This window comes from Podarcis tiliguerta (genome assembly GCF_965153285.1).
Source record: "Podarcis tiliguerta genome assembly, chromosome: 16".
Lineage (NCBI taxonomy): Eukaryota > Metazoa > Chordata > Lepidosauria > Squamata > Lacertidae > Podarcis > Podarcis tiliguerta.
The window spans coordinates 31724514-31746979 of NC_139549.1; the positions used below are offsets into that span (position 1 = coordinate 31724514).

The window sequence follows — 22466 nt, forward strand, 5'->3', positions numbered from 1 at the left end:
GGAGGAGCTGAGGGAAGTCCTGGGAGGGGTTAAAGGGGAAAAAATAATGTATGTGATTATATGGTTTGATCATTTGTTATGTGGAAATTAATTAATAAAAAATATTTACAAAAAAAGAGAGAGAGAGAGAGAGAGAGGTTCACCCCGCCCCCATGGGCACGGATTGCCCCGCCCCCAGCTGCAGGACACGCCCCCACACCAGGCACCCGAACAGCTAGCTAAGCCACTGTCTGGACAAGAAAGCAAGAGGCATTATCAGAGCTCAGGCAAAAGCAGCCAAGGAAAGTGCAATCCAGGACCAGCGAAGGGCGTGGCCTGAAGAGAGGGGTGTGGCCTGAAGGGAGGGGCGTGGCCTGAAGAGAGTCCTGAGGGCCTAAGAGAGGCTGCAATTGACCCCTGGACATGAGGTTCCCCTTCCCTGTTCAAAAGGAACATTACTGTTCTCATTATTGTTCACAAGTCGCTTTTCTCACAGCGGGACCCAAAATGACTTATGTTAAAATTGTTCAAGAACATCCAGTAAAAATATAAAAGCACAACAGGATTTACAGATCCCTAGAGGAGGCCCAAAGTCACCTAAGGGCCAAAAGCCTGAGTAAAGAAAACAGGATTTGCCTAGCACCTAAAAAAAATCAAAATGGTGCCTAGGGAGATCATTCCACAAAGGGGGACAACACTGAAAAGTCCTGATTTCATGTTGCCAGCCTCTGAACCTCCCATGGAGGAGGCACACAGGGAAGGGCCTTAGGTGATGATAACAGGATTCCAGTCATTTCATGAGGAGAGAGGTGGTCATTGAGGTCACTGGGGTCCTGAGCTGCCTAAGGCTTTATAGGTCAAAAATAACACCTTGCATTGAGCCCAATGCCAGTTAAATGGTGCTACAAAAGAGCTAAGGGAGCCAGAATATATTTGCTGGGACATGGGTGCACCAGGGATGCCCTTTAATAGAGATTGATTGATTGATTGATTGATAATATTTCAGTCCAGCTTTTCCAAAAATCAGTCCTCAAAGCAGCGTAAAAGGTAAAGGGTAAAGGGACCCCTGACCATTAGGTCCAGTCGTGGCCGACTCTGGGGTTGCGGCGCTCATCTCGCTTTATTGGCTGAGGGAGCCGGCGTACAGCTTCCGGGTCATGTGGCCAGCATGACTAAGCCGCCTCTGGCGAATCAGAGCAGCACACGGAAACGCCATTTACCTTCTCGCCGCAGCGGTTCCTATTTATCTACTTGCACTTTGATGTGCTTTCAAACTGCTAGGTTGGCAGGAGCAGGGGCAGAGCAACGGGAGCTCACCCCGTTGCGGGGATTCGAACCGCCAACCTTCTGATCGGCAAGCCCTAGGCTCTGTGGTTTGACCCACAGTGCCAACACACAAACTAAAAGCATCCTAATACAGAAGTCTTAATGGGCCTGTGACCATATAACAAAATTTGGATTGGATTGTATTAATGTAGCAGTCTTTTAAAAACCAATAAAATACAACATAGAGCATTTTTTTAAAAAACCACCACCCAAGAAAACAAGGAAAATTGTCAGCAATTACTGGGAGAACTATAAAAACCAACTCACAAGAGCATTTTCAATGTTCAGCTATTACATAAGAGCTTGCTGGATCCGGCCAATGACCCATCTAGCACAGCATCCTGTTCTCACAGTGGCCAACCAGATGCCTGTGCAAAGCATTGCTGCCTCCAAGTGCAGAGGTAGACCGTAGCCATCAGAGCTAGCAGCCATCAATTGCCTTCCCTGCCATGAATTTGTTTAATCCTCTTCTAGAGCCATCCAAGGTGATGGCTATCAACACCTCCTGAAGAAGCAAGTTCCATAATGTAACCATCTGCTGTGTGAAGAATTATTTCCTTTTTTCTGCATTCCAGCATTCAAATTCACTGCATGTGCGCATGTTCAAATGTAATGTATTCAGTGGTCTGGGTTTGCGTATGCTTGAGTCTGGACCGGTGTGTAATGGTTCTAGGGGTTGCTGGTGCGTAAGTTGCCTTTACTCCTGGCTAGGTTGCATGGTTGAACCCTTTCTATCAGGACAGCCTCAAGTTCCGTGGCTGCCTCAGTCGCTGGCAGAATCCGTCAGTGGGCGTTTCTTAAACCGCTTCCAGCATAGAAGCTGTTTGACGCCCAGTCTCCTCCCCCGTTGCCTGCGCGAAAGTTTTCTGCGCAAGGTGGGTGTGGGCAACGGGGCACTCGTACCCTCTCCGCTGGTCTCCTGCGAAGAGTCCTGGAGCCACCTCTCCGATTCCTCCATCTCCTCCCCTTCTCCACTGGTGTTACGCTGATTACCTTCCCCAGCGGATGGGCTATCCCTCCTCCTACTAGGACCCTCTCCACCATCGTCCGGGAGCCTCCTCTCTGCCTCCCGCTCCGATGGCAGGTCCCTGACACGGTGACAGCAACCTTTTTCAGCCGTGGGCCGGTCCACTGTCCCTCAGACCATGTGGTGGGCCAGACTATATTTTGAAAGAAAAAATAATGAAGGAATTCCTACGCCCCACAAATAACCCAGAGATATGTTTTAAATAAAAGCACACATCCTATTCATGTAAAAACATGCTGACTCCCGGACCGTCCGCGGGCTGGATTGAGAAGGTGTTTGGGCCGCATCCAGCTCCCCGGGCCTTAGTTTGCCTACCCATGGTCTGGACTAAGGATTCTGAGCCCCTGTGTTCTGATTCATTCAATACATGATATCCAATCACAGAACATTTCAGGATTTGGGCCTCTGCCACTGGCCCTTTAACTCTGAGTCATGATTCGCAGCTTGGGAGTTTAGACAGCCAATCACGTTGGGCGTGGGAGTGGCCTAGGCCTTCAGAAATGTATATAAGCAGTTGCTTTAAGCCCTGTTGTCCGGTTCTGTCAGTTCAATAAAGGTTCTTGCTGTTATCGCTGTGTCTTGCCTCGTGGGAACCCACCTACACTTCAATGAGAGAGGGAGAAAAGCTTATTTTCTCTCCACTCTCTCCATGCCATGCAGAATTTTCTAAACTACCTTGGCACCTCTGACTGCTTTTCTAAGCTGAAAAGTCCAAAACACTACAACCTTTCTTCATAGGGCAGTTGCTCCACCCCCTTGATAATTCCGGTTGCCCTTTTCTTGACCTTCTCCAACTCTGCAATGTCCTTTTCAAGGTGAGGCAGCCAGAACTGTACAAAATCTTAAAATTATACACTGGCTACGCACAGTAGAATTTGGAACTCAGATTTTATTTTAACGCCCTGACTCTTCCCACCGCCATGCCTCTCTTGATCTGGGTGTTCAGTTTATTTAGATTTACAAAAGGCATCAATAGTGAGGAGGAATTAAAGAAACTTTTAATGAAGGTGAAAGAGGAGGGCGCAAAATATGACGTGAAGCTCAACATCAAAAAAGCCAAGACCATGGCCACTGGTCCCATCACCTCCTGGCAAATAGAAGGGGAAGAAATGGAGGCAGTGAGAGATTTTACTTTCTTGGGCACCATGATCACTGCAGATGATGACAGCAGTCACGAAATTAAAAGACACCTGCTTCTTGGGAGAAAAGCAATGACAAACCTAGACAGCATCTTAAAAAGCAGAGACATCACCTTGCCAATAAATGTCTGTATAGTTAAAGCCATGGTTTTCCCAGTAGTGAAGTATGGAAGTGAGAGCTGGACCATAAAGAAGGCTGATTGCCGAAGAATGGATGCTTTTGAATTATGGTGCTGGAGGAGACTCTTGAGAGTCCCATGGACTGCAAGAAGATCAAATCTCTCCATTCTGAAGGAAATCAGCCCTGAGTGCTCACTGGAAGGACAGATCCTGAAGCTGAGGCTCCAATACTTTGGCCACCTCATGAGAAGAGAAGACTCCCTGGAGTTGGGAAAGATGGAGGGCACAAGGAGAAGGGACGACAGAGAACGAGATGGTTGGATGGTGTTCTCGAAGCTACCAGCATGAGTTTGACCAAACTGCGGGAGGCAGTGGAGAACAGGAGTGCCTGGCGTTCTCTGGTCCATGGGGTCACAAAGAGTCGGACACGACTAAACAACTAAACAACAACAACAACAATCAGCTGATAGAGACACGGGTGGCGCTGTGGTCTAAACCACAGAGCCTAGGGCTTGCTGATCAGACGGTTGGCGGTTCGAATCCCCATGACAGGGCGAGCTCTCGTCGCTTGGTCCCTGCTCCTGCCAACCTAGCAGTTCGAAAGCACGTCAAAGTCCAAGTAGATAAATAGGTACTGCTCCAACAGGAAGGGAAATGGCATTTCCGTGCCACATGAACCGGAAGCTGTGGACAAACTCCGGCTCCCTCAGCCAGTAAAGCGAGATGAGTGCCACAACCCCAGAGTCATCTGCAACTGGACTTAATGGTCAGGGGTCCCTTTACCTTTAACCATCTGATAACACCTTCTCCAAGGACTGGTATCTCTGGCTGCTGCAAAACCAGCTGAGCCTTCTCTTACTTTATTTCTCGAAGCTATTAACATGAGTTTGACCAAACTGCGGGAGGCAGTGGAAGACAGGAGTGCCTGGCGTGCTCTGGTCCATGGGGTCATGAAGAGTCGGACACGACTAAACAACTAAACAACAACAACTGCCTGCTTCAGGTCCCAAGTTCTATCTATCCCCAGCAGCTCCAGGCAGGGCTGGAAGATACTGAAATCCTGGAAAGCAGCTGCCAATCAGTAGACAATACTAGGTGGACCAACAGTCTGACTCTCTATAAGGCAGCTTTCAATGCAGCTCTGCTACACCTTGAGATGCCATCATCCTTCCTTAATATTTAAGAGACGCTGCTATCTGTCCAAAGTAAAACATTTCGCCGTATAAATCAAAAGTAACAAAGCAATCTTTTTTTTTGGGGGGGGGGAGAGAAGAGGAGACATAATTTTGAGATCAATACCACCAAAAAAAATGCATTCCTGGTAGTGGTTATTATTCCGGCAGGCATGTTATTGATTATGGTTATAATAGTCTCAACCTCAGCCGCTGTCAATAACTCACTTCTTGTGTTGTCGCACTGTATTAAAGTAGAAGAGGAGTTTTTTCTAAAAAATGAAGTTATGCCATGATGACAGGACAGGAAGCAGAACGCTGCCAGTTTCAGGCAAGATTCATCTTCAATACTCCACTTGACATTACACTGAGAAAATAAAGTCAGATATTGTACTCATCCAGCCAGAGGGAAAGACTTACAACTGAAACACAGCGGAAAGCTTTTAAATTTATGACCCTTATCTACAGTAAAATTATTTTAACACCTCTCTGTGTGCATATTACTGACATACCGGCAGAATGTGGCACAGAACAAATCTATTCAATGACAATATATCAAGGATGGGTAGAGTCAGCCCACTTTCGCCTTCAAGGCCTAAAATTTCGGGCTCAATACATAGCAGTAGGATGGGCAACTAGCTGCTGAGAGTGCGAATCCGGACTTCTGGTCCTCAGCTGATGGGACAGCACAGCTGTAACAGCCTACGGCTCTCCAGATGTTGTCAGAGCGAGTGTGGCCAACAACTGGACTTTGAGCCCAGATAGCACAGCCGACGGTAAAGGATGGCATACCGTCCAACCTTTTCATTTCAAAACCCAGGACACGCTCCCAGTCAAGTCACATGACCTAGGGTGAGGTGTCACATGGCACCCAAGATGGCCACCATGACCGTGCACAGAGAAATGAGATGTTCCATTTTCCCCAGGACACTTGGCAGTTATGAGATGGTGGGAAGTGTAGTCCAGCGCATCTGGAGGGCTGCAGGTCCCCCAACCTTTCGTAAAGTAACATGCACCCCTGTGTGGAAAAGCAACCAAATTCAAGATTCATCAGTATGGCCTTGATGACTTCATGGAACTTTATAGCATTGCTTCATATAGCGGCTTGGTTCACCTGCAAGGCTTCTGGTGTGCTTAGGATGTTGGAATTGCTTAGGGGGAGTTGTTGATTTTAATTTTTGCATCTTTATTTTCAGATCTTATTATGATATAGGTGGACATTGTCTATAAGACTGAACTGAACATAAGACTAGGAAAAGAGAGAACTTGAAATTGACAGAACTGACCATCCTTAGGTCAACTTAGTAGACTCCAAACAGCCTAGGGCAGTGGTGGCCAAACGTGGCCCTCTAGCTGTTTTTGGACTACAAATCCCATCATCCTTACTGTTGAATAGTGGGTACACATGGCATACGACATAGCGATTTCTCCAAAGCAGCTCTTTATTTTGTAAGCTGAAACAGAACTGAACAGCAAACAGCTCAGCCGGCCTGCTTTTATAGGAGCCAGCTGTCAACATGGTAGCAACAACAACCCAGGGTTTCCCGCCTAAAATAACTGACATGGACCTGAGTGAAAACTATCTACAGTATCCCCCTGCTGGCCCAGGGTGAGAACTTCAGTACATAACACCTACCTAACAGGACCAGTGGTCAGGTATGATGGGAATTGTAGTCCCAAAACAGCTGGAGGGCCAAGTTTGGCCACCACTGGCCTAGGATAAACAGAATCCCCTCCTCAACTCTCCCAGCCCTTCCAACCCAGTGTTCCATCAGTCTGAATGCTCAAAGAGCCTTTTCAAAACATCCCTAACTGAACATGCTCACCTGCGTGACAAGCTACCGTTTATCCGGTGGCAGCAGACACCGCTGTTTAATCACGCTGCGTTTTAAGTCCACCCGCCATAACGATAATCTAATTATAATCTAGACGAGCTGTTTTAGTGCTGTCTAGGATGAGATTAATTCCGTGGACCCAACCTCAGCGATCAAAACAGCAAAATAAAATGGAAAGGCTGGGGGGGGGAGGAGGAAATGGCAATGGGCGGGGGGAGCCAGGCCTATTATCACTGCATAACCTGGATGAAAACAGGTTTTGCTTAACTATAATGAGTAAAATGCAATGGAGGCGTGACAATGATATGCTCTCAAGTCATGTGTGACCAAAATTATACTGCCATAAGAGCTGACGAACAAAGTGTTAAAACAAATAATTCAGCGATTTGCCAGGGGGGCACTGGGTTTAGCTCACTTGTTCAACAGCGAAACAAATGAAATTACAGCAGTATTATTGCAGCGATAAGAGAATGTATATTTCATTTTCCACACACACACACACACATCCCTTTGCCATACAAAGAACTGCTTTCATTGTGTCCTTATAGTGAAGAGAGCACAGAGAGAGAAAGAACGTGTTTTTGTACTCCCTCTAAACCTCATCAAAAGGTTTCAAAACTAATCACCAGGACCTTACTACCCTTTTGCCAAACTAAACCCGAGGCTGCTTTTTGGCAAAGGATTATCCTTCATACTGGTCTTTTTTCCCCTCTCCCCCTTTCTCAAAAAAGGCATTCATTCTCTCCTAATTCGCTGCTGTGGAAAAACTGAATATAACATGGGAGATCTTTCCACAACCGAAAGGCTAGCTGAGCCTCCTACCAATTAGGAGACTCACAATGGATTTGATCAGAAGTGTGTGCGCGCGCTTTGAACTACAAGCTCGATCTCAACCGCTCCGCATCAGTTTTTCCCCCTATTAACCTCATGCTTAAAATAGCTTAACAGATGCTCACTTCTTTTAAACAAAACTTTTTTTTTTCAATGCTCAGAGACTAAAGTGTGGACAACATCTGCCTCCCTAATCACCCCGCACACAAACAGTTTTTTGCTGGAGTATTGAGAAAGCCAGATTTCATTTACACAGCTTTTCTATTTAAAAGGATTAGTGGGGGAAAAGTCAGGGAGATAAGTCCATTGACAAGCCATAAGCTGCAACAGTTACAAATGGAACTCTGGCAGTTGTTTGGAGGCAGGATAGCGAAATATCATAGAATCATAGAATCATAGAAGAGTTGGAATAGACCACAAGGGCCATCGAGTCCAACCCCCTGCCAAGCAGGAAACACCATCAGAGCACTCCTGACATATGGTTGTCAAGCCTCTGCTTAAAAACCTCCAAAGAAGGAGACTCCACCACACTCCTTGGCAGCAAATTCCACTGTCGAACAGCTCTTACTGTCAGGAAGTTCTTCCTAATGTTTAGGTGGAATCTTCTTTCTTGTAGTTTGGATCCATTGCTCCGTGTCCACTTCTCTGGAGCAGCAGGAAACAACCTTTCTCCCTCCACTTGCAAGTTATTGCTGCGGGATTGTCATTTGTCCATCTGAATGATGGCGGAAGAATTGGATATTCCACGTGAAATCGTTACTGAGGTTACTGAGTTGTTCCACCCTCCATATTCTCCCGATCTGACCCCACTGGATTTCTTTTTTCCCCAAAATTGAAATCTGCACTAAAAGGGCAGAGATTTCCCAACATTTCACACGTCCAAGCTGCTGTGATGAGGGAACTGAAAGCAGTACAAAAAGAGGACTGCTCCAGAAGCTTCCAACAGTTCTACAAACATTGTCAATGGTGCATTGTATCAGAGGGGGTCTAATTGAAGGCCTATAAGGTATGTATGTTCAAATATTTCTCACTGTCCGATTTCTGTGACCATTCACCGAACTTTCTGGTCACACCTTGTAGAAGGCAGACTTGAACAAGGCATTCATCTTCATAGAAAGAAGAAGTCTAGATCCACCGCTGGAGACTTTACTGGCACTTGCAGCCTAAACTGATTCTCCCAGTTCAGAGTTTTCATCAGAGAAATGAGAGTTTTCATCAGAGAAATGCAAGGCCTAGAACCACAAACCTCCACGCTCACTGAAAATCATAGCTAACGGAGGCTTTTGATTTTTACTCGAAGTTCAGGCTTTGCATCGCTTCCTTCTCTCTAGGGTTAAATTTGCAAAGAAGAATAAATTAGTCCTCCACTGAAGGACAGAAGAAGATTTTTGTTAAGTCTGCATTTTTAAGCAGACTTTTTAATCTAATTCGCATCTCCTGGACCAGTTCACAATTGGAATGTAATTATCTTTCCGATTCTGCATGACACAGCCCTTGGCTCATGGAAAGAAAAAAGCCGTTGTAGCCCAATGCATCGACAAAGATTATTTTAGGAATAACATGTTTTAGAAATATGTACAGCGAGATATTTAAATACATATTCTAACAATTTTTTCATACTGGCTTTTAAAGTCACAGATTAATGTGCTAATGAGGCTCAACAGACATCTGCGTCTGTGAAATTGCTATGGATACTAATCTATCCATCCTTTGGTCCACTTTGAATTCCTGTTTTGAAAGAAAAGCAGGGCGCAATGTAAATAATGCAAACTTGCAAGTTTATATTTTTTTTTCAGGTACTGATAACTCTCAGCAGTTGGTGTCAAGCATAGGTGAAATAGAATTGACAGTGCAGGTGAGAGAGAAATTAGGCAAAAGATAGTGCTTTGTTGAATCCTAGGGGCAAAGAAGTCTCTGAATACCCGTTGCAAATGGGGAGAGTGATGTTATACAGTGATAGGTTACATACGCTTCAGGTTACATGCGCTTCAGGTTACAGACTCCACTAACCCAGAAATAGTGCTTCAGGTTAAGAACTTGGCTTCAGGATGAGAACAGAAATCATGCTCCAGCGGCACCGCGGCAGCAGGAGGCCCCATTAGCTAAAGTGGTGCTTCAGGTTAAGAACAGTTTCAGGTTAAGAACAGACCTCCGGAACGAATTAAGTACTTAATCCGAGGTACCACTGTATTCAGGTCCTGCTTGCAAGATTCCAATATGTTTCCAGTTGGCCACTGTGAAAACAGGGTGCTCGACTAGAAGGGACGTGGGGCTGATCCCACCCGCTGCCTTTGGAAGCCCAGCAAGTTGCTGCAGGAGAAGAACTGTCAGCAAACATTACATGGCAGGTGTTCCTGGGGCCAAGGTGAAACTATACAGCTCCCTTGCTATTTCTCTTGTTGCCAGGAGGTGTGATGCTATAATGTAGCATTGTTATATTTATGGCACCGAAAGGTTGTTTTTTCTTTCATTGCTGTATTTGATATTATGTTGGTGGCTCATTACGTTGTTACAAAATCGCCCTTGCAATGGCAGGTTTTGAGGTGTTCTCCTTTTTTTCTGTAGTTGTTCTAAGCCGCTTTGAGCGGAATTCTTTTTCTTGGAAAGGTAGCACAGTCATACCTTGGAAGCCGAACAGAATCCGTTCCGGAAGTCCATTCCACTTCCGAAACGTTCGGAAACCAAAGCACGGCTTCTGATTGACTGCAAGAAGCTCCTGCAGCCAATCAGAAGCCACAGAAGTTCTGTCAGACATTTGGCTTCCAAAAATAGTTCGCAAACCAGAACACTCACTTCCAGGTTTACGGTGTTTGGGAGCCAAAACGTTTGAGAACTAAGCTGTTCGAAAACCAAGGCACAACTATATACAAATAAACTGATGATGATTATGATGATCAAGCAGAGCTCTTATTGGGTTCTTATAAAACCCTACACTCCATGTGACATGTTATATGCAATTTTGGGGGATGGGAATGGTCACTTCCACACCAGGACACCAGATAACGATAGCCTAGAAGACAGCCCATATAGTAAAACTAACTAATAATGCACAGGTGAGATAAAGCAGGCAACTTGAGGATGCATTTATTGAAAACCTGGAGCAGGTGGGTCATGTATTTGTGTTAAGTGGAGTCAGGGAAGAAAGTTGATTTGGATAACTTTTCAGTGATTCGGTTCACATTCAGTCAACTTAAGCCATTGTCACTTTCTGAAACAATACACAAACCAAACACAGCCCAGACATCTGAGTAGTGGAAGCTGGTAAAGGTAAAGGTAAAGGTACCCCTGCCCATACGGGCCAGTCTTGACAGACTCTAGGGTTTTGCGCCCATCTCACTCAAAGAGGCCAAGGGCCAGCGCTGTCCGAAGACACTTCCGGGTCACGTGGCCAGCGTGACAAGCTGCATCTGGCGAGCCAGAGCCGCACACGGAACGCCGTTTACCTTCCGGCTGGTAAGCGGTCCCTGTTTATCTACTTGCACCCAGGAGTGCTTTCGAACTGCTTGGTTGGCAGGCGCTGGGACCGAACAATGGGAGCGCACCCCGCCGCGGGGATTCGAACCGCCGACCTTTCGATCGGCAAGCCCTAGGCACTGAGGCTTTTACCCACAGCGCCACCCGCGTCCCTAGTGGAAGCTGGTACATTAAGGCAAATCAGACACTGCCCACCAACCTCAGTCTGTCCTCAAGCAGCCCCCACCTTCCTGACGTCTTACTTATAACCATCCCAGGGAGTTGGTCCTGGCTATCAGTTTCCTCTCCTTAGCCTTAGTGTTGCCCTTGTAGGACTCAGAAGAGAGGAAGATGGGGAGAAGGTCAGAATTAGGTGGCTCTACCTGGCTGTGTAGGAACGTGGGTGGCGCTGTGAGGGACGCGGGTGGTGCTGTGGGTTAAACCACAGAGCCTAGGACTTACCGATCAGAAGGTCGGCGGTTCAAATCCCCGTGATAGGGTGAGCTCCCATTGTTCGGTCCCTACTCCTGCCAACCTAGCAGTTCGAAAGCACGTCAAAGTAGATAAATAGGTACCACTCTGACGGGAAGGTAAATGGCGTTTTTGTGCGCTGCTCTGGTTTGCCAGAAGCGGCTTAGTCATGCTGGCCACATGACCCGGAAGCTGTATGCCGGATCCCTCGGCCAATAAAGCGAGATGAGCGCCGCAACCCCAGAGTCGGCCACGACTGGACCTAATGGTCAGGGGTCCCTTTACCCTTTACCTTTTTACCTGGCCGTGTAGCACCACCTGCTCTTTGGGCTCCCTGCCTACTGCCCCAACTGTCCCAATGATCAGCAGCAGCTGCTGGATTTGGGGCTCATGCAGGGCTATCCCAAGACATGTTGGTGCCTAAGGCAAAGAACCAAGATGGCGCCCCTCCTCATTCCATGTGTAGAAGCTGAATCCGACTTCAACACTAGTGAATGGAACAGCATCCTGCACAACAGCCAAGGCAGCAAGCCAGATTAGGGAGCTCAGTAAAGGCTAAGAGGAAACAGAAAGAAATGGCTGGTGGGAGGGACCTCAGAAAGGAACAACCTGGGGGAATCTAGAAAACTAGACAGAGAGGAGGAGCAGTAACTGATTGCCAAAGAGATTACAATAACCAATGGCCTAAGTGTTGTCACACTACACTTCAGTTCAAAAGGGAGAAACAAACCCCAGTGTTTTTTTTCCTCCATAGCTATAAAAGGGATTTCTTTACAGCATCCATGTCAATGATTTATACCCACACAATAAAATATTAAGAGCAGCATATTATAGATCCGATGTTACAACAGCTCTAACGAGTTTCCTGATAGATTTTTTCCCCCTCATTTCCGAAGTTATATATACCCTCCAGAGGCATCTGCAATGCTCTTGCAAATTGCACTGAAGAAAATAAGATGCACCAGCTCCGATTCCCATAACTGTGGTATGTCTGCATACACATGATGGCCTAGATAAACGTCAAGAGGTGTATTATTGTTTTTTTTAAGTAGAGTTATGACAGAATATGTAGCGCTCACCAACATGCAAAAGGGAAGAATCTGGTGCTGATACAAAGCTATCCTGTGTGTGTGCACTCACATAGAGACAGCAGCACCGCATTTTGCTAACCTTATGCCAGTCCTTCCAACAAAGAGCCAAATGCATTTTTAGAACTCTCTGCAGGGGAATCCCAAACGACCAAATGGAAGCCAACAGCAGCCAGCACTTTCAGCCCAATAACAGAACTAGTTATTGATATTACCAATAACTACTGGGAGAGAAACCCAATTTTTTGTTTGATAAAGGAACACACTGATAATAAATTCACCAGTATCCAGTAAATGCGGCTGTGCTTCCTATTTTCTGGTGCTGGCCCAAAATAGAAGTATTTTGGAAAATGAGATAAAACTAACAACAGGATATGATTTGCTGATAGATCCATTGGTCCCACTGTTTGCATATGTAAGGCTATGTCCGCCTTACCAGTAGATATGAAACTGGTAATATACTTGCTGGCAACTGCCTATGTAGCAACTTGTGTATATGTATTTTTAATTGACTAATAACAGACTGGGAGATAGCCCATATAGTAAAGCTAACTAAGAATGCACAGGTGAGGGAAATCAGGCAACTTGACAAGGCTATTATTGAAAACATGGAACAGGTGGGTCTTGTATTGGTGCTAACAAGTAGGGTTGGGAGAAGGAATCTGACTCAGATCACATTTCAATGATTCAGTTCATATTTGTAACCTGGTACCTCAGGTTACAAACACTTCAGGTTACAGACTCCTCTAACCCGGAAATAGTACTTTGCCCCAGGATGAGAACAGAAATTGCACGCTGGCAGCGCGGCGGCAGCGGGAGGCCCCATTAGCTAAAGTGGTTCCTCAGGTTAAGAACGGTTTCAGATTAAGAATGGACCTCCGGAACGAATTAAGTACTTAACCAGAGGTACTACTATAATTGACACCTTCCAAAATGATACACGAAGCAAAGACAGCCTAAGCTTTCCCTCCCTATGAACCACTTGAAAATTGCTGATGGTCTTGGGCAAACCACTTAAATTTTTTACTGCCTGTTGTAGCAGTTGTAATGCACTGTGCTAGAGGCTGCACGGTTTTTATTTCTTTTATTTTATTGTATATCGCAAACTACAACTCTGTAGGTTCCAGATTGTGATGCATCAGAAACAGAAGAAGCAATACACATGCAATTAAGATACCAATTATGGATATTTAATACGGGCATGCCGGTGACCACCACAATTTTGGAACCCCTGCATTATCAAGGTAACCTTCAGCAGTCAACCGATTCCATGAACCAAGTGGCGGTGAACCTCTGGCTTGGGGACCGACTGTGCAATATGGCAGCCCATTCTTAAATTCAAGACACTGAACAGGGGCGCTGGCCTGAGTAGTGAGGCATGCTGGGAAATCACACCTCCCTGTGGGCCAAATGCAGTATTCCAGGCCTCTCACTGTAACCCTTGGGACTTTCCCCAGGCCACATCTCCCCTCCCAAGCTCTGCTCCATTACACTTGACTGCTTTTGCCTGGCTGGAATGTTTCCTTGAACTCAGATTAGGGAGGGGGGGGGAGAAATAGGATTAAATTTGCATTTAAAGGCAAACACACCTAATTCGCACTTGCCAAAAAATTAGCAAACAGAAACAAAGCAGTCCTTTGAGAAACCCACACTTCTGCCAGTTTCGCAAGGCCAAGTGATGGGCACAAAAATGTGCATTAGTGTGCATAAAAGTGCATGCTTTTGTGAAACATGCACAGATGCATTACATATGAGGAAATTGCTTTGCAAAAAAGAAAAGTGTGCATTAGGAGAAATTTGCACCAAACTGCGGATGAATTTTCATAAGGACTTTCCCTTTATTTAAAAAAAAGAAAAGAAATCACTAACTTATATGGAAATATGGAGAACTGAATTGAAGAGGCAAAAACTGAGAAACTGAAACTGACAGATTCACCCATCCCTAGTAACTAGCCTCAAGTAATTGTCCAACCAAATATATTACATAGGAAACAGTTTTTTTAAACAAAAAACAGCAGCTGGTATATTTATGTTGGTTTGGTTTCCATGCTGTTGATTATGTGTGTGTGTGTTTTTCATATGAAAAAATCATTTAATGAAAGAAAAGAACAAAAGGAGGGGTGGGGAATCACCAATATCTTCCAAGCCAGGATGCTTGAAAGAACATGAACTCTCTTGCATTCCTAAGCCTTACTTAGCCGGTTTGTTCGAGGAAAAACAAGCAAACAATTTGCCTAATGAAGTACATCATATAAACATTTCATACATTTACGGAAACGGCGACTGGAGGGCAAACACCCAGCAATGCCCTGGCTCACAGCACAGACCTGCTTTCTTCTAGGAAGGAACCAATCTTCCTAGTTTGCAAGTACCTGCTACCCTGCCATATGCTGTTTTAGATATACTTTTTACACACACACACACACACACACACACACAGAGCGCCGTACAGCAACACTGCTTCCCCCCTTGATTTGTGTGCCCTTGAGGGTTGTGTGGGAAAGCAAACGCTCAGCTTCGCCGTTCCTACAATTTTGTAAGTTTAGGAGTATCCATTCCAATCTCTCTGGAAACTCAAACTTGGCAACCCGCTTAAAGCCAAGACTGCAGCATGTCATCTTGGCTAAGATACAATCAGCAGATGTCAATATTCTGTCACTTGGGACTAGAACTCTCTCTCTTTAAAACGGCACAGAAATAAACCTTATCCTCTCTCCCCGGAAGAAAATACATATTTATCTGCAAGCAAGTCGCTGCTTTGACATATATAAGTGGCGCCTGGAAACATCTCAAAAGCAGGGGGAGGGGCAAGGGGGGGAGAGACTATGAGAGGCTCTGCAGTGTGAAGGGGAAAGGGGGGGGTGGCACCCACTGCGATGCTACCCTAAGCAGCTAAAAGGAATGTGCAACCGTGCACTCCTGCAGGCATGCTTACTCAGAAGTAAACCCCACTGTGCTCGGTGGGGCTTCCTCCCAGGGAAGCCTGCCCAGGGCTGCAGCTTTCTCCCCAGAGAATTAGCACATTGCAGACAGCCAAGTCTATTTATCCAATTTCATCACCATGGTGGCACTGATTTTGAAAAGGAAGGAGGAGGAGGAAGAAGAAACAGAATTTCTCTCAAGTTCTTTGCAGCCCCAGGAAAGAATTCTTCAGGCAACAGAGGAAAGTTTAAGGGGCAAGCTAGTTTTTTTAGGAGGGTGGACATAGGGTGCACAATCATCTACCTATTGGGGAGGGAAAGGGCAGCGTGGTTTAAGCCCTGGATGTGGACTGTTCACAATGCAAACCACGCAGAAGGGGGAGGTGGAGGCGCCGATTTCCTACCCTGACAAGAGCAAAGGCTTCCTTTTGCAATGCAGCGTTCCCACACGGCACAATGCCGGTTTGTTTAGCCTTTTTTGCATACGCGGTTTTTCCCCCCTTTTCTTCCTTTAACCCATTCCCATAGCAATCCAGCACACGCGCTGCTCCCCCACCGCTCCGAAACAATGAGCGAGCACACGAAACGTGGGCGATTATCCCTAATATGATTAGCTTCTCTTCCCCCCCCGCCCCACTCCAAAAAAACCAACCACCCTTCCACATGGGGGAGGGGAAGGCGCCTACGAAAGCGCAACCTTTGTGGGCAAAACAAAGGTTAGCGTGGAAAGGAGGGGGGGGTTAAGGTGCGCGCTCTCTTTGCACGAGATCAGATACACCCCCCTCCACCCAAAAAAAAAGATGCATGCTCGTGGTCTCCCTCCATCAGCACCCCAGTGACCCAGATCAGCTCACCATCTCGCCGCCTTCTGCTGCGTCTCCGCCTTCAGCTTGAGGATGATCATAGTCATGGGAGAGAGTCCTCCTCGCTTCACACGATCGCAGAGGAGGCGGGCTGGGAGGAAGGAAGGGGGAGGAGCCGCCTTCAAATCAAATACTCAGCAATTGATCAGCAGAGCAAGAAGGTCAAAGCTTCACACGTGCGCACACGGCATCTCGCTCTCCTGCTTTGCGCCCTCGCTCTTGCCGGAGCTGCCAAGTGCGCCCGCAAAGGTGCCTCCTCCCCTTGCAGATTTCTCTCGCCTGGCTCTAAAGGAGGAGGAGGAAGAAGACAGACAGACAGACAACACGCGCAGGAGGTGCATCAGGGACGAGCCGAATTGCCTCCGGTTCCCAGCTGCCCTCTCCCGGCCCTGCAAAGCTTTCCTCGTCTCGCCCAGCAGCCTGGGCGCATCGGAGAGAGAGTCACACACAGCTGCCTCGCTGCCCGCAGAGGGAGCAAAATGGGAACACGCCGACGACCCCACGAGCAGCGCGGAGAGGGAGGGAAAGTCTGGATCTCTTCTCTAGCCCTCCAAATATAATTTTAATAGGCCAGCATGCACAGATCTTCAATAGATTAAGGGGGGAGGTTTGGATTATGATGATGATGATGATGATGATGATTATTATTATTATTATTATTTTCCAAAATCCTGAGCTGCCATTCCCTGCACATTTTAGGGCGAAGGTGGCCGGGGCGGGGGGCTTACTTGCAAGGCCACGTACTTAGGATCGGGGATGCACCCAATCCTACTTTTTCGTCCTCCCGACTTTTTTCTCCCCCCTCCCCCACCCGCCACAAAAAAACACAAAAGATCCCCTCCCCACAATAAAAAGGTTGTACAGTGGTACCTCGGGTTACATACGCTTCAGGTTACAGACGCTCCAGGTTACAGACTCCGCTAACCCAGAAATAGTACCTCAGGTTAAGAACTTTGCTTCAGGATGAGAACAGAAATTGTGTGGCAGCGGCACAGTGGCAGCAGGAGGCCCCATTAGCTAAAGTGGTGCTTCAGGTTAAGATCAGTTTCAGGTTAAGAACAGACCTCCGGAACGAATTAAGTACTTAACCTGAGGTACCACCACAACAACAACAATAATAATAATTCATTGATATTCCGGCTTTCCTCCAAGGAAGGAGCTGGAGGTGGTGTCCATGGTTTTCCTCCCGCCCCCCTGTTTGTTTTACCCTCACAACAACAACCCTGTGAGGTTGGTTAGGCTAAGATCCTGGGCCGGGTTGGAATAGATGACCCTTATGTTCTATTCCAGCACTACTACAGGACAGGATCACACTTCAAAACGACCTTGACAGATTAGAGAACTGGGCAAAAACATGAAGATGAATTTTAACAGGGAGAAATGTAAAGTATTGCACTTGGGCAAAAAAAATGAGAGGCACAAATACAAGATGGGTGACACCTGGCTTGAGAGCAGTACATGTGAAAAGGATCTAGGAGTCTTGGTTGACCACAAACTTGACATGAGCCAACAGTGTGACGCGGCAGCTAAAAAAGCCAATGCAATTCTGGGCTGCATCAATAGGAGTATAGCATCTAGATCAAGGGAAGTAATAGTGCCACTGTATTCTGCTCTGGTCAGACCTCACCTGGAGTACTGTGTCCAGTTCTGGGCACCACAGTTCAAGAAGGACACTGACAAACTGGAACGTGTCCAGAGGAGGGCAACCAAAATGGTCAAAGGCCTGGAAACGATGCCTTCTGAGGAACGGCTAAGGGAGCTGGGCATGTTTAGCCTGGAGAAGAGGAGGTTAAGGGGTGATATGATAGCCATGTTCAAATATATAAAAGGATGTCACATAGAGGAGGGAGAAAGGTTGTTTTCTGCTGCTCCAGAGAAGCGGACACGGAGCAATGGATCCAAACTACAAGAAAGAAGATTCCACCTAAACATTAGGAAGAACTTCCTGACAGTAAGAGCTGTTCAACAGTGGAATTTGCTGCCAAGGAGTGTGATGGAGTCTCCTTCTTTGGAGGTCTTTAAGCAGAGGCTTGACAACCATATGTCAGGAGTGCTCTGATGGTGTTTCCTGCTTGGCAGGGGGTTGGACTCGAGGGCCCTTGTGGTCTCTTCCAACTCTATGATTCTATATTCTATGATTCTATGATTCTAAGAAACTGCCTGGCCCAAGGTCACCCAATGAGCTTTGTGGCTGGGAGGGGCGATTTGAACCCTGGTGCGACGCTCTCCACAACTGCAACACCACACTCAAAAGGCTTCGTTTTCAAACCGGGTACAATTTGAAACTAGTTTGGCTTTAAACCAGTTGCAATCCCCTGACCTGGAAGTAAGCCCCAATGAGCACGAGTCAACGTGCTATAGCAGATAAATAGTCTGCCAGCGTACAGCTTCCGGGTCATGTGGCCAGCATGACTAAGCCAGTTCTGGCAAACCAGAGCAGTGCACGGAAATGCCATTTACCTTCCCGCCGGAACAGTACCTATTTATCTACAATTGTCTAAACCACTGAGCCTAGGGCTTGCTAGTCGGAATCTCGGCAGTTTGAATCCCCACAACGGGGTGAGCTCCCGTTGCTCAGTCCCTGCTCCTGCTAACCTAGCAGTTCGAAAGCACACCCAAAAGTGCAAGTAGATAAATAGGTACCGCTCCAGCGGGAAGGTGAACGGCGTTTCCGTACACTGCTCTGGTTTCGCCAGAAGCGGCTTAGTCATGCTGGCCACATGACCCAGAAAAACTGTGGACAAACGTCGGCTCCTTCTGCCAGTAAAGCGAGATGAGCACCGCAACCCCAGAGTCGTTTGTGACCTGACTTATCTGTCAGGGGTCCTTTACCTTTACCTTTTTACATTCTGCATGTGCAAATGGCTTTAGAAACCTATTAGGTCCATAAATTACCATAGAGCATATATTCAACACAAAAAACCAGCGACAATTTGTTGTTGACAAAGGACAGCTGGGCCTCATCAAACCTAAATCCAGCCCTGGTCCTATGGAATTCCACGGGGGTTTACTCCTGTGTAAGTATAAGTTAGGCTCACAACCTCCACTCCACTGAACACCATGAGGCTCCTTCTTAAGAATTATCACTTGCATTTGTGGCTTCAAGCAGAGGGAGCCGCAGACAATCTCCCCACTCACCATCCCCTTTTTTACCGCTGTGTCCATGGATTGGTTCTCTTATATCCAGCGACCACCACCCAATTGGTGGGATATGTCTTGCCGGACACCCTTGTGGCTGCTGCTCTCTTTGTATTGGGTAATCCGATTGTCTGTCAAAGCTGTTTCAGTCAGTCGGTGGCTCATTCTCCCTCTCCTTCCCACAACTCCGTATTCTAGGTCCCAGGATGGGCTTCCCCAGACACATTTTATCCTGAGCTTGTGCATCAGCTACAGAAGCTCCACTGGAACAGCTCAACATTCTGGTAAATGGGAAGAAGAGCTAATAACCCCTAACTAAACCTCTCCGGAAAGGGTCATTTGATTTCAATAGACAATGAATCTTCTCACCCTCGCAGGTACTAGAGTCCATTTGTTGACATTTGCAGGCTTCCCAGGGAAAAATCCAGAGTAGGCATGTGATGCCTTGAATGGCATCAGAAGCTCAGCTAGGACGTGGGTTCAAACAGCTTTGTAATGTAGGCTGTCACCCTCCCTCTGCTTTCAAAAGGGGCAGCCACGAAAACAACACTGTGTGAGAGAGGGCACTGTTATTCCTATTGTACGGCTCAGGAACCGAGGCTGATGGTGCAATTTGTTCAAGCCTGTCTGGCCATCCGATGTATGTAGCCCTTTCTAGAAGTTATTTTCAGTACTTGTTGGGATCACTGCAATTGTCACGGCACAAACAGTCCTCACCTAAATGTTTAAAGGTAAAGGGACCCCTGACTATTAGGTCCAGTTGCGGACGACTCTGAGGTTGCAGCGCTCATCTTGTTTTACTGGTTGAGGGAGCCGTCGTACAGCTTCTGGGTCATGTGGCCAGCATGACTAAGCCGCTTCTGGCGAACCAGAGCAGCGCACGGAAACACCGTTTACCTTCCCGCTGGAGCAGTACCTATTTATCTACTTGCACTTCATGCTTTCAAACTGCTAGGTTGGCAGGAGCATGGACCAAGCAATGGGAGCTCACCCCGTCGTGGGGATTTGAACCACCAACTTTCTGATCAGCAAGCCCTAGGCTCTGTGGTTTAACCCACAGCACCACCCGCGTCTCTCACCTAAATGCTTAGGGAGCTGCAAAATCACCTCCCTGCCCAAATACACTATTGAATATCACACATGTGTGTTTCCATTGTGGAAGTGCAACACTGGGAAATATATGACCCTCCCGATGCTATTGAGCTCCAATTCCCATCAGCCGTGGCAAGCATGGCCAATGGCCAGGGATGATGGCAGTTGTAGTCTAGCACCACCAGGAAGGTTACAGGGATTTCCATGCCTGCACTAGCAAGTACAGTGTGAAGTTTGGTGGCATGGGTATCATTTATGCTTATCAGTATCTGTGGCATCGTTGGTCAGAGACAGCACACGCCCATTTCACCACTTCCTAGTCCATGGTTGTGATGTAGTTGATGGTGATGATGATCGGGGCCGGATTTAGGTTTGATAAGGCCCTAAGCTATGGAAGGCAAAGGTATAGGGACCCCTGACCATTAGACTCATCTGGCTTTATTGGCCGAGGGAGCCGGCGTATAGTTTCCGGGTCATGTGGCCAGCATGACTAAGCCACTTCTGGCAAACTAGAGCAGCACACAGAAATGTCGTTTACCTTCCCGCCAGAGCAGTACCTGTTTATCTACTTTCAGTTTGATGTTCTTTTGAACTGCTAGGTTGGCAGGAGCTGGGACCGAGCAACGGGAGCTCACCCTGTTGCGGGGATTCAAACCGCCGACCTTCTGATCGGCAAGCCCTAGGCTCTGTTGTTTAACCCACAGCACCACCCTTCTTATGGGGCCCTTTATATGTCCAGCTGTCCTTTGACAACAACAAATTGTCACTGTTCTTTTGTGTTGAATATATGCTATATGGTAATTTATGGGCCTAATAGGTATCTAAAGCCATTTGCACATAACAAAATATGTATTTATCAAAGTAATTGTTGAATTGAAATACAATTAATGAGCAAACCAGTGATATTTTAGGGAGCGGGCTAGCAGGCAGGGGCCATTACTTACCACATAGGAGCCTACAAAACACAAAACACTGTTGCTGTATGTAGGTTTTATTCTATTTGTTTTTTATCTTCTATTTTGGAAATGTATATCCAGGTTGGTTTTTTCCTTTAAATTTTCTGGGGGGCCCCAAGAGAGTGGGACCCTAAGCTATAGCTTGTTTAGCTTATACATAAATCCGGCACTGATTGATGATTATAGCTAAGGTAGAAGACAGGAGTGCCTGGCGTGCTCTGGTCCATGGGGTCACGAAGAGTCGGACACGACTAAATGACCAAACAACAACAAGCTAAGGTAACTTAAAAAAAATAATTACAGCTTTCCAACAGCAGCAAGAATACTCATCGCGAAATATTGGAAGACACAAGATTTACCCACCAGGGAAGAATGGCAGATGAAGTTGATGGACTACATGGAATTGGTGGAAATGACTGGCAGAATCCGAGACCAGGGAGAAGAGTCGGCAGAAGAAGACTGGAAAAAGTTTAAAGACTATTTACAGAAATACTGTAAAATTAATGAATGTTAGAAAAAGGTTGGAATGAACCTATATGGCTTTAGTAGAAATGTTATACGGAATTAAGTATAAATAGATTATTAGAGCATTAAAGGGAAAAATAAGGTTAGAGTGTATTAAGACAATTATAGGATAGAAAACAGAGGAAGATGGAAAGGAATTGCTGAAACAATTAATAGAAGTGGAATACAAAAAGGGAGGTGTGAGGAGGTCGTGGAAATTAGTGAAAGAAAGATAAGATATTGAAATTGGACTGTGTTTTAAATAAGTTTTGTTTTGGTTTGTTAGTTGTATGTTAGTGTTTTGCAGTGTTTTTTTTAATTATTATTATTTTGTATTGTATTGTATTATTGTATGTTTTTTCTTTTTTGGTTTTTTGTAGTGTTGTGTTCAATTTGTTGGAAAACTAATAAATATTATTATAAAAAAAAAATTACAGCTTTCATCTATAGGTCATGAGTGCATCCTTGCTGTTAACACAAATCATGCGGCAACAGTAAACTGAGTTGTTTTTTTAAAAGTTGCAAATGCCAGCAAGGCTTTTGCCTTTGCT

The 22466-nt window shown here is 46.2% G+C and overlaps 1 protein-coding gene across 22 annotated transcripts in view; it reads right to left on the reverse strand.

Annotated features, from left to right (window-relative positions):
• Window positions 1-16701, reverse strand: part of ARVCF (ARVCF delta catenin family member) — a 595583-nt gene extending 578882 nt beyond the window's left edge. For 5 of the 22 annotated variants that reach the window (XM_083418189.1, XM_083418188.1, XM_083418221.1 and 2 more), the window contains exon 1: window positions 16217-16638. The gene's annotated coding sequence lies outside the window, so the exon portion shown is untranslated. Of the gene's footprint in view, window positions 1-16216 lie in introns of all 22 variants that reach the window. The other 17 variants (XM_083418192.1, XM_083418191.1, XM_083418217.1 and 14 more) reach the window with 8 other exon arrangements.
• Between the last annotated feature and the right edge of the window lie 5765 nt (window positions 16702-22466).